Here is an 18,268-nt window from a genome sequence, read left to right as displayed (position 1 = left end):
AAAGAAATTGTTGGTAAATTATAATTATTATATAGAAACATGTATTAATTTGGCTTTTACTAATAGACCAGAAAGAATAAATAAATATTACAATCTGGTAACAGGACTGTCTGACCACAATATGATTCTGATTGTAAGAAAGCTTAATAAAAGGATATTTAATTTAACATTTGACGAGAAGGTAGAAAAGTCAGTTAAATAATTTTGAAAATGCAATTAAAGAAATAGAGTGGAATGATTATTTAATACATGAGTATAGATTAATACTGTACATTTTTCATGACTGAAGTGAAATCCAGACAATAAGTGAAACGTAAACCAGGACAAAGAGAATATTTACCCTGGTCTCATTATTTGATTCATATTTGCTGGATAATTGCTGCCATGATCAATAGGAAAATATGATACTTTTTCAGTATATATTTTTTTAAATTGTGACAGATGCAGATTCATGTGAGCTGAAATATTGCGTGCAAAAGTGATGCAACTGTCTAGTGAATACTCTCTTTGTTTGTTTTTTACCACTTCCTTTCACTGCATCTTGCTCAGATGCATCCAGGGTGTGGGATATTTCCAGCACTCATCAATACCTCCTGGAATATTACATGCACTTTTTTTTTCCATTACAACACTTGTCATTGTAAAAGTCACAGTATTAATAACGAAATTCTCAGGGATTGGCCTGTACAGTATTTCTCTCGGCATCCCACCCTTTCTGTCTTTCCCAGTGACACAAACACGCAAATAAGCATACAGTACAAAAAAACATCAACATGTCTCCCAATAAGAAGCGCATACAAACACAGGATGAATTCCCCGGCACAGCTCTCCAGCTTGTAAAGAAAGCACATGATTTTGAGCAAAATGGAAGATGAAGTGTTTGTTAGTTAACGGAATATGAGTTGCTTAACACATGCACAACATGCCAATGGAGTATGTGTAGAAGTTTGCTGCCAAACTTTGCTCAGAGATGGTTTGAATAGTGGCTTTGGCTTAGTGGTTTGACCACAGATTAAGCCCGCTAAGTTGTAGGTTTGAACTCCAGAAGAGGTAATTGATGAGCTACCAGCAAGGTTCTTTACCCAAAGTTGCTCCAAGAGAACTGTCCTCATTGTAAAAACACACAGCAAATCACTTTGAATTAAAGTGTCTGACAAATGAATTAAAAGGAATGTAAACAATCCTGAATTGCATTATAATATAACCTAATTGTGCACTAGTGTTCAATTTAGATGGATATTCCTATTCCTTGCCAAGATTGGACAAAGTAAACATTCACATCTCAGAAAGCAATGCGGACTCTTGAGACGTCAAGGCAAGGCGAGTCTGAGGAAGTGGAGCAGGATGCTGGACATCCAGTCTCTTTCCGTCATGTACCCAGCGTCATGAAATCACAATGATTCTTAGTTTAATTTCCCATATAAACAAAAACAGTAACACATTGCACTGTCCTGTTATTTTTAACTGTGTGGATGAGTGTTTTGTTCCTGTGCTTACAGTGAGATAGACGCTGGCTGAGAGTTCACACTCTGAGGTGGAAGGGGATCTGAGACACATTTCCACCGATGGCTCACATGGCATGAAAGGAGATAGATGTGTCTTCTGCGTTTCCCCCAAGAAAGAAAGGGAGGCAGGACCGCCTAAAAAAAGATTCTGATGAGAAAATAATTGACAGTTATTAAAAAGGTTAGATAGATAGATAGCCACACTATTATATGTGTGTTCAATTAACTGTCTCCTTTTTCCTCTCCTTATGTAAGCTATATTTTCAAAAAATAAATCTACTATGACAAAAATTCAGTGGAGAAAAAAAGTAACCAGTAATCAGTGCCACCACCAGATGATGAAACATGAATACAAAGATTTCAGGTCAAACATTTCTAAACTTTTTCCCCTCATGGCTGACAAACATAATATCTCAGAGCCTAGAGTATTGAATATCATATTGCACTTACAGTAATAGTAGTCTACACATAGGTGCCCAATGCAATACCCATAGCAGCCACATGGCGGAGCAGCACATTAAAACATTCTCACACAAACTCACATAGAGCTTTGCCACTTCTCTTCCACTGCCTTTAATCTCCTTTCCTTTAAAACACAGTCATGTCATCCAACAGTCATCTGACAAAAAAAAAAGAAAAAGAGAATGATAAAAAGCACAACGAGGGATCCTTTCTTTGTACGCAGCGGAAACACAGCAGAGAAACTCACGTTTATGAGAAGACAGAGAAAGCTGTAATCTGACCCGAAGCTGTTTTGACTGAGAAACTGTTTTTGTTTTGTTTCTCAGCATGCCCAGTAGAGAAAAAGAAAAATACAAGCCTTAATTAGTTTTAAAATCTTCACTTAAGAGTTCCAGTATGCTGTCTTTGAACAATGATGTTTCTAATACTGGGGAGATTAAATGACTAATGCCAAAGAAAACACAAATGTGGAACATATGCAGCATATGAATCTGGTTACATACTGTATGTGTACTGTTTTCTGCACTTCATCAGTCTGTGACACTATGGGAAGTTCACAAGCTTCTTACCAAAGTCTTCATTTAACAGCAAGCCACAAATAAATGATAAAATCCAATTTTGTGACTGAAAACACTTCACAAATCCTGCACACACATGCATCTATGATGAAACCAGACTGTAGAAACAGTTCACCCAAATTTGAAAAATTCATTTACCTTTATCTTTTTCATGGAGCACAAAAGTAGATGTTTAGCAGAATGTTCATGCTGCTCCTTTCCATACAATCGAAGCGAATGGGGACCATAAACATCACAAAAGTGGTCCATATAATCTATGTGCTACATCTTAGGTCTCTCAGAATTGTCTCAAAACACTTAATTCATCAATGAATTCTTCTTTTAAGTGAACTGTTTAATTGTTTCACAAAGGATTAATTCTTAAATCAGAGTCATCCAGTTTTCAAATTCACTGATTCAATGATCTGTTCAAGCTCACAGGACAAAATAAGATTCATTTTTGTGTGAACTATGCCTTTAAATATCATCTTTGTAAAAAGCACTGAACTCAAGTCACCATGTAAAAGTAGGAGGAAAAGCAACTTTCACTGATGATTCACTTACAATGAAGCCCTCCATGCGTAGTCTTGAGTAAGAGGAAATTTCCGCATCTGTATGTGTGTGTGTTCACTTGTATTAGACGTGTTCCAGGAAGGTTATATTGATTTTGCTGTCTTCAGGTGTGGCCCAGGTGTGTCTGCCTCTGGACAAACTGCACAGATGTACAGTAGTCTAATCCATACTGATGAGCAGTGGGAAAACAGTGGATAGACAAATTAACAAACAGTGAGAATGAGACAGAGAGAAAAATTGTCTGCCAGACTAGCAACACTCAGAGATATGAACGTCTCTCTACCTCTGACTCAATTGTGACATGTGCTGGGAGTCTCAGAGCCAGAGAATGCAAATGGCCTGCCAATGAAAAGTGTGTATTCCTCATTTGTGGAATGAATCAGATGGAATAAAGTAACAGAGCAGTAAAAAAATTCAACAAATCTCTTATACTGTTATTTTGCAACATTCATCACACTCTATTAAGGTAGTTGATATGACATGCCAATATGTGATAGCTGCATCCTGCATTGTGGCATGCTATATTCAGAAACGGTAACACTTTATTTTGATGGTCCATTATTAGTAACTACACATCCGCTATCTTTCATTAGAGTATTAGTAGACTGTCTGCTTAATATCTACGCTTTATTTTGATGGGCACCCAAAAGACTTCTGTAGTGAATATACGTAACTTTGCAAGTACATGTCAATTTATTCTACTAACCCGAACCCTAACCTAACCTAACCTAACCTAACCTAACCTAACCTAACTTAACAGTCTACTACAGTCTACTAGTACTCTATTGATAGTTAGTTGGAATGCAGGTGAAAAGTAGTTAGTATAATGTCTAAAGTTGACCATCAAAATAAAGTGTAACCCAGAAAGTTTTGGAACAGAGCCAAAGTAGGCAATACTAGAAATGTTCTATTTTGTTTTATAAATATGCAGTTTATGACCTCATATTAACCGATAAAAAAAAACTTAAAGGGATAGTTTTCCCAAAAATGAAAATAGTGTCATCATTTACTCATGTTTAGGTCATTAAACCTTTATGACTTTCTTTCTTCTGCAGTGTTGGGGGTAACACATTAAAATTTAACTAATGTTTAATAAAGGAACCTTATTGTAAAGTGTTACCAAAATAACTAAGTAACTTTAACTAACTTTAACTTTTTTAACTAACTTAGTTACTTTTGGGGCGAGTAAAGCATTATTTTTAAACTTTTAACTTTCCCCCAATACTGCTCTTCTGTGAAACAAAAGAATATTGGGAAACAAACAACACTGAAGTCCATTGATTTTGTATGAAAAAAAATAAAAATAAAAATAATAATGATCACTGTCCAATTTATTTTTGATCATAAGTTCAAATCATTGTTATATAAATATATCTCTGGTGCCTAAACTGCTGAGACAGGAAGTTAGCAAAGAGGAAACAGACAAGGACAAAAGTGTCCACTTGAGTCCGTTTTTAGTGCATGCAACTGCACAGACGTGGTGATACCTCACATGGGCACAAAATTAAATCAGGGTTGCTGCTTCCTTTTATTCATGACTACAAGTGTTTTTCAACAAAATGTGAAACTCCGAGATGAGTTTAAGGGGAAAGCCAAGTCAGGTTAGCCAAAACATTTGATGTTTAGAATGAGAATGAACACATCATGTAGGCCTACTCACTTCTTCTCTTAACATAAACCTAACATGTGGATGACTCAACAACAGCTGGTGTGGGCACTATACTCACCACACATTTAGAAACACTGCTGGGAAATAAAGATATTCTGCCACTTATTTACAACACATTTCATTCAGATCAGTCAAGTGTAGTTCACTTATATTTATGTCTAAGTGTAACGCTGATTTCCACAGAAGACGAAGATGAAGATAAATCCAAGGTTTATTTAACAAGTACTAACAAAAGACCCAACATGCGAGACAGTGTGCTAAACCCAAACAATAACAGAACAAGAAGTGAACACAAGGAGAAACTTAAATACACAGTGATGACATGTAGATGCATGCGTCCAGCGACAGAGGACTAAGGTGGAGCTGGAGGGAAGTGAGGAGCCCAACGGAGTCAGAGGGACGAGGTGAAGCCAGAGGAGTGTAGTCCCAAGGCGAGAGCAGGCCGACGAACGACCAAGGCGTAGGCTCGGGCTCGGGAACAGACTCAGGCTCTGGCTCGGGCTCGAAAACAGACTCAGGCTCAGGCTCGGGCTCAGGAACAGACTCAGGCTCGGGCTTGGGCTTGGGCTTGAGCTCAGGAAAAGACTCAGGCATGGGCTCGGGAACAGACTCAGGCTCGGGCTCTGGAACAGACTCAGGCTCGGGCTTGGGCTCAGGAAAAGACTCAGGCATGGGCTCGGGAACAGACTCAGGCTCGGGCTCTGGAACAGACTCAGGCTCGGGCTTGGGCTTGGGCTCAGGAAAAGACTCAGGCATGGGCTCGGAAACAGACTCAGGCTCGGGCTTGGGCTTGGGCTTGGGCTCAGGAACAAACTCAGGCTCGTGCTCTGGAACAGACTCAGGCTCAGGCTCTGGAACAGACTCAGGCTCGGGCTTGGGCTCAGGAAAAGACTCAGGCATGGGCTCAGGAACAGACTCAGGCTTGGGCTCTGGAACAGACTCAGGCTCGGGCTCAGGAAAAGACTCAGGCTCGGGCTCAGGAAAATACTCAGGCATGGGCTCGGGAACAGACTCAGGCTCGGGCTTGGGCTTGGGCTTGGGCTCAGGAACAGACTCAGGCTCGGGCTCTGGAACAGACTCAGGCTCGGGCCTGGGCTCAGGAAAAGACTCAGGCTCGGGCTCTGGAACAGGAACAGATACAGGCTCAGGAACAGATACAGGATCAGGAACAGATACAGGCTCAGGAACAGATACAGGCTCAGGAACAGATACAGGCTCAGGAACAGATACAGGCTCAGGAACAGATACAGGCTCAGGAACAGATACAGGCTCAGGTCTGGGAACAGGAACAGTTCTTAGGGCAGGAACAGGATTAGGAACATGAACAGGTCTAGGGACAGGAACAGGTCTTGGAACAAGAACAGGCTCTGACGTGGCGGCGGCCATTCTGGCTGAGGGCTCAGGCTGTGTGGCGTCGGCGGCCATCGTGGCTGAGGACTCAGGCGGCGAGGCGGCGGCCATCTTTGCCGAGGGCTCGACAGGCATGACGTGAAGAAGCTCTAAAAGGGTGGTTTCGACGGGACGAGACTCTGGAAGGGTGTTCTCGGTGGGACAAGACTCTGGAAGGGTGGACTTGGCGGGACAAGACTCTGGAAGGGTGGTCTCGGTGGGACGAGACTCTGGAAGAGCGGCCATGACGGGACGAGGCTCTGGGAGGGTGGCCATCTTAGGACGCTGGTCAGGGGCTGGAGCCATCACTGGGGTGATGGTGATGCGGAGACCTCTCTCGATCAGGACTCTGATGAGGTGGTAAGTCAGGTCATGGCCAGCCAAGTCCATTTTTGAGGGTCCGGTATTCTGTAACGCTGATGTCGACAGAAGATGAAGATGAAGATGACGATGACGATGAAGATGAAGATGAAGATGAAGATGAATCCAATGTTTATTAAACAAGTACTAACAAAAGAGCCAACATGCTAAACACAAACAATACCCGACCAAAAAGTGAATACAAGGAGGAACTTAAATATACGGTAATGATGACATGCAGGTGCAGGTGATCAGGTGATGGCTGATTGAGTGCAGGTGGGAATTATTAGGAATGCTGGGAAGTGTAGTGTCGTTGAGGTGTGTGACACTAAGCACTTATGCTCATTAAAGCATTTCATATAAAAAAAAAAAACATATTTAACAAAACTCTCACACTCTGTGTTGAGGAAGCTTTTACACCACTGAAAAAACAACTTCACTAATGAGAACACTGACTGTTCCTTTACAGTTGACCTCTATCTGTGAATCATTAAAATAACTTCCAGATTTTCCAGGAATTATTATTCAGCTTCCCTGCAAGGACAGCTGTGAAAATGTAGACTTAATAAGACACACCTCAAAAGCCCCTTACCTATGGTGGTGACGTCTGTTTGTGGTAATATTGTGGGGCTGCTTTTCATTTGCACAGGCTGGACATCTTGTCGAAATACCAAAGAAAAAACAAAATACAGTACAAAATACAGGGAAACACTTCAAGTCAGTATTTTCCAGTCAAAATAACTGATTTTATTATAATATTATTATTTTTTTAAAGGAAGTAAATATAATTTTATTTTTGTATTTTTTTTATGAGGGATCCTCATAACATCTGGGGAAAGAAACAAAGTAGCCCTAACTGATGAAAAAGTCACCATGAAATCACCATTGTATTTATTATACATGATTTATCTGTGCACATATTTTTATTTTATTTTTTAAATGTGCCATCGTAATCTTCAAATAAAAATAATGTTAACACTTTACTTAAAGCTTTTATTTATAATCTTTTTATAAGTAATTGTAACCAAAGTTAAAATGCATTATAATATTCACAGATTCCTTGTTACATCTGAAACTGGTTGTTTGTCGAGTTTTAATGCATTATACTTTCTAAAGGTGTATTATAATGCTTTATAACTGTGGTTACACTTATTCATGAGACCATACAATGCATTATAAGATGCATTACAAGGCATAATTAATGCATTCAAATACTTTTATAAGGCTTTGAAGTAAAGTGTTACCAAAATAACTTCCCCTCCCACTTGCAGCGACATCTTTTTTCTTCTCAGATGATGTGTTTACTTGCATGAGAGCAGACAACATGTCGATCACATGAGATCGGCCAATAGCAAACTATCAAATCAATTCCTGATGGACAAAAAAAGTCCGGCCCTACATTTTTCTTGTTCGAGAAGCTGTTTCACTCGGATATATGTTGCAATTGCAAATTCCATTTTATGCCAACTTTAAGTATGTTTCTGAGTTATTTAAAGGGCCCCAGTGTCTCTCAGACCCCCCAAAAAGAACAAATCACAAGATATATCAACTACTGTACATTAACCATAACTCTTCGACTCACCTAACTAGACTACTCCACATTACAAAGATCTGATTTAAAACTAGCATTTACTATAAACAAACCTAAAACCAACATTTGCTCAAAAAACAAACAAACGTGTCCACCCATGAGAACGAAAAATGGCAGAATGCTAATCATGTTTCCAGGGGCAGATGAGCAACTGCCATTGAGACAGATCGCTCTCTCCAGGTATTATAGACCTAGTCTAGACAGACCAGACCTTTAAAATAAAAGTCATGATCAATATCACCATAAAAATGTGACAAATACACAGCACATTATAGAGTAAAAACCAGCAGTGTCATCTACTGTTTTATAAACCCTTCAAAAACAGGTCAGACTCACAGTAATGGACTTACTTTTTAGAGCCATTAAAATGTGTGTCAGCACCCAAACATGTCTCAGTCGATTTAACAATATCAAAATGGAACACCACCAGCAGGATTGAAACCGAGATTAGACTGCTTAATATTGCTGTGGGGTATTCTGGGTAAATCTTTTCCGGCGCTTTCAGTTTTGACTTGACTGAGGGCTCATCCTCCCACACACTTAAACTTAGTGCATGTAATAGCCTGTGTCTGATGCGTTTAGCAATTGCTGTCTGGAAATACAGCATTCTGGGGTAATTTATAGATAACATTCATGACACATTTCATTTTAATATCTTTTCTGGGCCATAAAGTCAAAACGTCTAGTAATAGCTGCTGGAAATTCAGCTTTGCCATCACAGGAGCAAAAAACATTTCGAAATATGTTAAAATATAAAATAGTTATTTTATCTATGTACATAAGTGGAGCAGTATTCAGTCATTTGATCTCTTTCTTTCTCTCCTCACATACAAATAGAAACATGAACTTATCAGTTTACTACTGACACAAAGCTGACATAGAAGGGCCATCTGGAGACCCCTCGCATTGTACTCTTTTGTCTCTGAAGATGACAAATGATCTTTTTGTGTAAGTGATTCCCCGTTCTCCACCTATTTCTCCGCCACATTTCCTTTCAGAAAAATCCACTCCAGATTCCACAAACAGATCCTGAGATTTTCCCAGATGGACCGAAGGTTGACATTTTTACATAAATCACAGTAATTAGGCTGGAATTTTCCATAGACATTTGCCATGGATGAAAAAGTGAGAGAGAATGGAAACAATCTCATGATGCACAGTTGGGTTGGGCGGTCGGGGCCAACCAATCCTTCAAATAAAGATGATTGATGAATTTCTGATGACTTGAAGCCCAACTCTGGAACACAGCACATTCATAAACTCTCTGACAGAGTTGTTAAAAAATAAGATGAAATTTGTAAAAACACCCATGACAAGTCTTTTGGTAAAAATAAAAGACTCACACAAAGCCAAATATGATGTCACAAAAGAAATCCAAATGTTTTCATGGCCAAAACATGGTTTGTTAATGTTTTCTATTGCCCACGCCCTCAATGGGCCTTTGCGAGATCCAGGCACACTATTGCCTCTACAAACAGGGTCCCTAAAGACCACTTACCCTCAAGACTTCAAAGATCCAGGGGACGACAGAGACTCTGGCAGGGTTCAAACCTGCGTTTAATGTGGATGAACCCCTGCTCTAACTACCCCTCCCCCCTCATCTCTTACATAAATCAGCTGGCAGGTTCACATCCATCACTCCTGCAGGTCTGTCCACAGATGTCTGGGCACTGATCTGTTTTGCAGTTCAGAATGTACAAGGTCTTGGCAACTTTACTGTACATATAAAAACTAGGGCTTTTTAACTGTGCCAATATTATTGTTTCTATCAAATCAACTAAAACATGAAATGTTTTATTAATTATTTTAACAAAAAAATATATAATATATCCAGAGTATTTATAAATAATAAATAATATTTATTTATAATCAGTGCAAATGTGTTATAATTCAGTAATAAAACAGCTTTCCCCAAACTTTATGGACTTAATCTTATGTGTAAAGTTGTTTTGCAGTCTGCAGTCCATCACACAACCCAGTCTCATTTGCATAAACATTTATATTAGAGCTGCACAATTCTGGATTAAAAAAATAATAATACTTTTTTTTTTTAATTGTTAAAATAGAGACAATTCTCCCATGATTCTAAATAGACAACATGTAATTTACTAGCCATTCTGACAAAATGTTAATTGCTGCACTTTATTTAAAAAATTGTTAATTAATTTTAATTACTTATTTAAAAAATAGGATTGAATGAATGATTCAATGACTCACTCATAAGGACTTGTTTTATTACTGGATGAATCAGCGATTTTGAACGAATCTCTTGAATGATTCAATGACAAATACATGCTATAACAGTTACTTATCACCACCTAAATGGTGTAACTATGATATTGACAACTTGACAGCGTCAAGTTACTTTCAAAAGGTAATTTACTCTATTTTGATCACTACCATAGACATCAGTGCCTAAACTAAAAACTTTTACCCCAGTGCTTCTGTGATCATTTGAATCACTATAAGACAGAAATAATGATACTGGTTGAAAAGACTGCTTGTGAAGCTGTTTACCTATACATGATGACAACTGCGCTCACTGGGCCAATATATATATATATATATATACTGTATATATAAATGAATAACATTAAATGGATATTAATTTTAAATGCACTTCAACAAAAAAACTCCAAGTTCATAAAATGGGAAGCACTTTGATGAATTATATACACAAGTGCAATGACATCAGGTGGTCTCTGTAAAACACTGTCCCCATCAGCTCTATTCACAGCTGTGATTTTGCTGTCAGTCATGCGTCTCCTCAGGACGCAGAGACAGTCCAGATTCCTCATCTCTATCTTTGTTCCTCTAGGGCTGGATCTAGAAGCCAAAAACATCAGTCACATAGACAAATGTTCCAGAGAAATAGGATTATCAGAGCCTCTTTCTGTGTCTCTGGGTTTGAGCTGCTGAGGTCTCAGCCAGAGTAAATAAACCACTCTTGCTCTGCTGGTATTTACAGCCTCTGGACAGCACACACACACACACACACAAAATCCCTCACGGCCACAGTCTTCCAGCGAAACAGCTATTACTTGGCCCGAGCGTCTGGATGCAACACCAAACCAAAAGAAGAGAGAGATGGACAGATAGGTGAAGTGAATACACATGAAAATGTTCTGACTCAGGTTTCCATAATCCAAACAGCCTTCACCCTGAAATCCTGCTATCTATAGACATGATCACGCAGTGATGATACAAGCCTGGTCTTTATACATGAATGTGCATGTCTGGGCTCCAGTGTATGTATAAAAGGGCTTGGGTCAATTATAAATAAGTGTGTCCAATCCATGATGAAGAAAAATAACTGTACTTTTTGCATTAATGTTGGTTTCATATAATTTTGAAAACTTTTAAAAAGTTTCACTTTTAATACCTATATTTAATACATATATAACTAAGTGCGCAACCCCCTGAGCTAATACTTAGTTGAAGCAGCCTTTGGTTTTATAACAGCACTCAGTATGTTTGAATAGGAGTCTATCAGCTTGGCACATCTTGACTTGGGAGTATTTTCCCACTCTTCTTTGCAAAAATGTTCCAGATCTGTTAAACTGCGAGGGCATCTCCTGTGCACGGCCCTCTTTTTCTAATTTTCTTTCTTGCCGAAGCCTGGCACCTTAATTGGCATTACCCTGGAATCTGCAAGCCCGCCGCTCAGTCATGCCAACTCAAGCCAAACCTACTGACCGACTTTTCTACTGATCAACATTTTCGGCATCTGACATCTACAGCACAACAACCACTTTCACTCTGTCACCATTACAAATGATCCATTAATCTCCCTTGTCTTTCCGTTCACACTTTCCCCTCAGTACAGCTCTGCCTTTCCTCACTCCTTCCCACAATCCCTCTCTCCTCTCTCTGTCTGTCGGAGGCCTCCTGTTGGTATGTGTGAAATGCGAATTAGCAGACGGACTCTTCCAGTCCTGCTGAGCTCAAAGAAAAACCCAGACAGGCGAAAGCGGGGGGAAAAACGTTCCCTCCCGTCTGTCTCCCTCGATCTCTCAGTCTATTAGATATCACCTCGATCCCCCCCACCTGCTGAGGCCACCGTATTTCACCTATTTAACTGTGCATCCACGCCTCTAGAAAAACACTCCGTTGGTTTCTATCATCTCTTATTGTTTCCTTTAACCTACCTTCTGACCTGCCTGTCAGGGGAAAAATACCCTGCTGTAGCTGTACGCTGAGAAACACTGTTTGCTCACAATTACATGCTTCTGGGATTACTTTCATGCCACGCAGTGTGTCTCCTAAATCACTTCATTTTGACCTAGTGCTTTGCTTTAATGTGCTTCAATGTTGTTATATATACACACACACAGTACTGTGCAAAAGTCTTAGGCACGTTAGTATTTTCACACTCATACAAAAACACAATTTCCTTTAATTGTAATAATCCAGAGCGACACAATGAGTCTGACAACAGCCGGTCTGCTCCACATGGAGATCTGATCTAACCATCATTATTACAATTAATGGCAAAAGAAATGTTTGGAAATGTAAACTGATACTTCCTACTGGCACACTACAGAAAAAAAAAAAGGAATAGCTGGCTTAAAAACCATTTTGTATTTGTGAAATTCTAACATGCTTTTGCACTGTGTGTGTATTATATATCCATCCCTGCCTAAATTAATCAGGAATTTTTACATTAACGTTCAAAAGTTGAGTCAGTACTTTTTTTTATTTTTTTATTTTTTAAAGAAATTATTCAGCAAGGACACATTAAATCTATTAAGCAGCACAACGGTTTTCAACATTGATAATAATCAGAAATGTTTCTTGAGCAGCAAATCATCATTTAGAATGATTTCTGAAGGATCATGTGACACTGAAGACTGGAGTAATGATGCTGAAAATTCAGCTTTGACATCACAGGAATCAATTACATTATTTAAATTGTAATAATATTTCATAATGTTACTGTTTTTACTGTATTTTGATCAAACAAAATGCTGCCTTAACGTTTAAAAAAAAAAAAAAAAAAAAAAAAAAACTTTAACTTTTTAAATGGCAGTGTAGCTCAAATTTGCTATTTTTCTTTATTAAACTTTTAACTTCCAATTATTAGCTTCATATGCACTCTGAGGTTGAAACGGTATTCCATGCACATCTCATGATGGGAGAATAAAACATTTTGTGTGAACTATTCTCTTAAAATTACTAATAAAATAATTCATAACATCAAAAGAGTAATGAATGTTTTACTTGACAAATATGTATAGACTGTTGGCAAGTGAGTCTGTATTTTTTTTTTTTTTTTTTTAAAGCAGCACATTAATGACGTGATTAATAATTTGGGGATTTTTAACAAGTTTGGCTCAAAGTTTATCTAGGTAAATCAAGAAATGTCAAAAACACCCAACAAAAAAAATTTCCCAACATAATTCATGAATATTAAATCACACTTTTCCCTCTCGGATCAGTTTGACAAATAACAGAATGCACAGCAGAGTGATTCACCAGCATACCTCATAAAAGAAAATCAGATTTTAAAACGCCTGACCACTTGACCGTATATTTCTCTGAGTGTCCTGCGCATTAAGGGCCACAGCCGAAACCTCCAGTGACCTCCACCACGGCCACAGCAGGACTCTCATCCACAACATCTGCTTCTAATATTGATCATCTTGTCCTTTCATTCACTCGCTTGCTTTCTCAAAGGTCCATGTGGACACATGGGAGTGTGGGATAGGGACTGTTGCATAACATTTTGGTGTGTGGTGTTAAAAAAGTTCCCTCCTCATTTGACTCACACATTTTTTAAATTCAGACTTTCCTAAACCACAACAAAAAGCATGAACAAGGCCACCATGGGGACATGGAGAAAAATAATAACAGAGAACTATCAAAGAAAACATTAGTGGCATATGGGAATGTGTTTGTATTTGAAAGTACTAAGTAGGCCAGCAAACTTTATTTTTTATAAAATGCCAAAAATGATCAAATATCATAAGCAAAATCTTGACATATAGCCTACAGTATGTACAATTTGTCCTTTTAAAGGTGAACAATTAGGTGGTCTACTTGAAATTGATTTGTTTAAAAAAAAAATCTAATGGTCACATGCACTTCACTGCACATTTATGTGACACTCCTAGAGGCATTCTTGAAGCGAGAGCAGATTGTGTTTCACCTCTAACCTTTGACTTGTTGCATTGAGGTGAAAGGTCAAACACATAAGAGGAGGATTAGGGGCCAGTAACATCTTCAGTGATCTTGGAAGAAAGAAATGTCTGTCAGTCATAACACACTGTTTGAAAAAATAAATAAAAACATATGCATAGTACATGCACAAATCACAGGTTATTGACATTGACAGAAGACTTTCCATTTAAACTATTATTGACTTGATAAGGGAGTCCAGTAGCGTGAGCAACAAAATAGTGAATAGTTTTAAAACAAGCTTGTTTCAGTGAGTTGCAATATAACACAACGCTACATTGCTATTTTGTTTAATACTGTAATATCTAAAATGAAGTCAGGTTTATTTTAGCGCATCTCTTTGTTCAACAAATGATTCACATATTCATTTCAATCCCCCACAGAGTATCATCTTGTTTGGAAAGATACACAAAATAACATTTTGAAGTGCAGCCAACTATTTCAAATGGGTCATTTGAATGTGGTACTTCATCCCAGATCATCTATTTATACTATGTCCTAACAGTGTGCACTCTTTTCGTGAGAAAAGTAGATACTTTTGAGTGTGTAGCAGAAGAGAAGGCAAGTTTTGGGACATACTACTACTACCATGCTGTCGCTTAGTAATGAGAATCCTGTCACCGTAAACTGGCCTGTCAATCATTCATGTCTTTATATCCACACCTCTATTTAATACTATTTAAGTACTATTTAATACTATTGAATATAAGACAGATATGTCAGTTGGGATGCAGCATAGCCAAATTTTCACCCAAAAATGAAAATTCATCATTTACTCACCCTCATGTCACTCCAAACCTACATGATTTTATTTCTTCGTCAGAACATATTTTGAAGAATGTTGGGGTCTAAACAACATTGGACCTCATTGAGTTTTATTGAATGGAAAAACACTTCTCAAAATATATTTTGTGTTCCACATAAAACATTTATACAGGTTTGGATAGAATGACATTTTTTGGGGCAATTTTTGGCGATATGTGCAAGAGAAACCATTAGAGATTTGAAACATTTGAGAACTCTCTAAAAAATAAAGGTTATTTATTGGAATCAATGGTTCCATGAAGAACCTTTAACATCCATGAAATCTTTCCATTGCACAAAAGGTTATTTGTTGTGGTTTGTTTAGATTATTAAAATGTTCTTCTCACTAAGAAATTTATTTTTATTTTTAAAGAACTGTTCACTGAAATGTTCTATGAGGTATCTAAAATGGTTCTTCTATAGCATCACTGTGAAAACCCCCTTTTTGAACTTTTATTTTTAAGAGTAGAGAGTTTAACTTTATGCAAATAAGCAGCAACTTGATGGGGTGACTATCATCTTATATAGTTGTCAAAGGTACTGACTTCGGTATCAAGTCGGTTTACCAAGTTAAAAAATGTGATGATATCAGTATTTCTCTCCAGCATTTTGAGTGCTGTTGAATGGATTCTTAAACACCTCTGATTGGTCATTGTGTTCATGCGCTCAACATATATGTCTGTGATTGGCTACAATGCGTCCAATGCAATACAATGCATTGGCTACAATGCGTCAAAGATGACATTGTTGATCATTGTAGCCAATCACAGACATATATGTTGAGCAAGTCAATGGCCAATCAGAGATGTTTAAGAATCCGTTCAACAGCGCTCAAAATGCTAGAGGGAAATGCTAGTATCGTCACATTTAAAAATTTCAGTACCGACTTGGTACCGAAGTCAGTACTTTTTGACAACTCAAGTCATCTGATATAGTTGGACGCAGTTGCAGCGTAGGAACGTCTAAAAACCAACAGCACAACAAGTTTGGCTCTCTTCAGTCATCGAATCACTGTCAATGTGATTGGGGCTTTACAGTTTCAAAGATGCTTCCGTATCACTGTACAACTGCACAGATTCAAATAATCCGTTTTTCATCCAGTCTGCCCTAAAACATTTACTCCATTCTTGATTTTAATAACCTCAAACTGCTAACTCAGCACTGCTTGAGGTGCAGCCTCACTGCATATCTCTCGCCCACACAGGAAAGAAAGCACACATTTACTCAAGTTGAAATTCATGGGATGGCCGACTAAAAGCGAAATCCGAGATGGGAGAACTCGGGGTTACACTAACACTCAAAATGCAGAAAGACGTTGGGACAGAGACACAAATGAAATAAAGAACTTTAATATTCTGTGACTCCTGTAGATGACGAGTGAAAGGTATCAAAAATCTCACATTACCCATGAACACTCAGCTCTGCCACAACAGAGCAGATGGAATCAGCATCTAGCTACTCCTGCTCAAGGATTTATGACAGGCTCAAGACAGCAAATAACTACCTGGAGAGTTTCTGGAGTTTGAATCAAGTTGCTAGCATTGCTAATGTACTCTATACAGTCCAACGCTTGTATAGTGAACTAGTTCAGATATCAAGAAATTCAGTAGCAAGGGATTTAAAAGCTATTGAAGGTCATTTTGATAATGTTTTGCTATTTCAAAACATTCTAAAAGCTGCACAATAAAATATAAAAGTTACTCTTACATGTACAATTGCAAACACAGTTGTAATACATCATACTTATTCACAGGTATGACTTTAAAGCATATGATGCTGAGAGCCATCCTAAAAATATTGTTTTCTAAGGATAGTTATTTGTTCTCTGAGTTACTTTTTATGTATCGTAGATCATGTTTGGATCATGTAGATCAAGTTACTAGATTAATTATGTGTTTGCTTTGTAAGAAATTATTTGACAAGTGTATGTTGCTTTCCACTTAGAATTATATTGTAACAGATCATTCCATCAGTAAAATCTAATGTGCATGTCTGTCGTGTTAATGTCTGTTAGGTTATGAATGCAGGCCCGTGCAGTGGAACAGGGCTAGAACCGTGGCATGGCGGACCTGGGCCGTGGGTGGACCTGGCAGTGCAGGAAGCCAGGGCGGGGCCGGCAGTACAGGGGGCCAGGGAGGCATGGCCTTAATCAGGTACTTAATCAGGTACAGTCTCTGGCTCGGCAGGCATGGCGTGAACAGACTCAGGTATGGCTGGCATTACGTGAAGAGTCTCAGGCTTGGAGGATACTGTGGGATTGCGGGGCTCCTTGTCCGCAAAGCCCACAGTAAATGACGAGCTGCTCAACAAAAGGGTGAAGACAATATATTCCTCTATAGGGAAAAATGGGTTTTCCCTCCAGGCATCTGTGAATGAATGGGTTCATTCAAACCCACACGAAAAATGTATTTTGAGCGCCACATCATTAAAGCTCACCAAGTAACAGAGTTGACAAAATCTTCTACATAATCCTCTATGGCGGGATTGACTTGACAGAGGTGCAAGAGGCGAACTGCTGGGTTCATTGTTAAGGTTAAGTATTCTGTAAAGATGGTCCACTGAAGGCAAGTTTGTAGAGAACCGAAGTGCAGTTTATTTACAGAACGTGATCAAACATAAAACAAAGGCATATGGCATGAACTCAAGACGTTGACGTGGACGTGACGCCTTACCAACAGTGGTAACAGGAAACAATACTTGACGAGGAACAAGGCAAACACAAAGGTTTAAATACACAAGGACTAATGACAAGACAAGGGACACCTATGAACAATGAACCAATGACAACATGACAACACAGAACACATAGCTGGATCCCATGACTAGAACAGGGGATCACATGACAGACATGAAACAGGAACATGAAACAAAACCAAATCGTGACAATTACCATGTATTTTTTGACAAATGGATAGTTTTAAAAAATAAAATTACACTGCAAGTTTATGGCATTATGCCATAAAAAACCGGAAAGACTGAACGCGTCTCCAGAGAGAAAACGGATCTGCTAGTCCGCGAGGTTAAAGACCGCGAGCAGACCCTTTACGGGACAAGCCGGATTGCACCGTATCTTTATGTACACAATAATAATCTTTTACATTGTAATTCTTTTATTTTTAATATTTGGCATTTGTTTGTGTGCTGCTGCGCGTCCCTGTGTGTGTAATAAGCAGAGTGTACG

At 38.5% G+C, this 18,268-nt stretch overlaps 1 long non-coding RNA gene across 2 annotated transcripts; it reads right to left on the bottom strand.

Moving 5' to 3' along the window:
- Positions 1–231: 231 nt before the first annotated feature.
- Positions 232–3,339, bottom strand: LOC309481844. 2 transcript variants are annotated; one of them, XR_014200108.1, is made up of 5 exons: positions 3,089–3,339; positions 2,215–2,271; positions 2,048–2,124; positions 1,498–1,653; positions 232–1,362 (listed from the first exon to the last, which is right to left on the bottom strand). It is a non-coding gene; the product is annotated as an uncharacterized lncRNA (long non-coding RNA). The 2 variants fall into 2 exon arrangements; XR_014200109.1 differs by lacking the exon at positions 3,089–3,339 and having other exon boundaries at positions 2,215–3,067.
- Positions 3,340–18,268: the final 14,929 nt, after the last annotated feature.

Source organism: Leuciscus leuciscus (assembly GCF_965113295.1).
Source record: "Leuciscus leuciscus genome assembly, chromosome: 19".
NCBI classification, from domain to species: Eukaryota; Metazoa; Chordata; class Actinopteri; order Cypriniformes; family Leuciscidae; genus Leuciscus; species Leuciscus leuciscus.
This window is presented reverse-complemented; position numbering and strand designations above follow the sequence as displayed.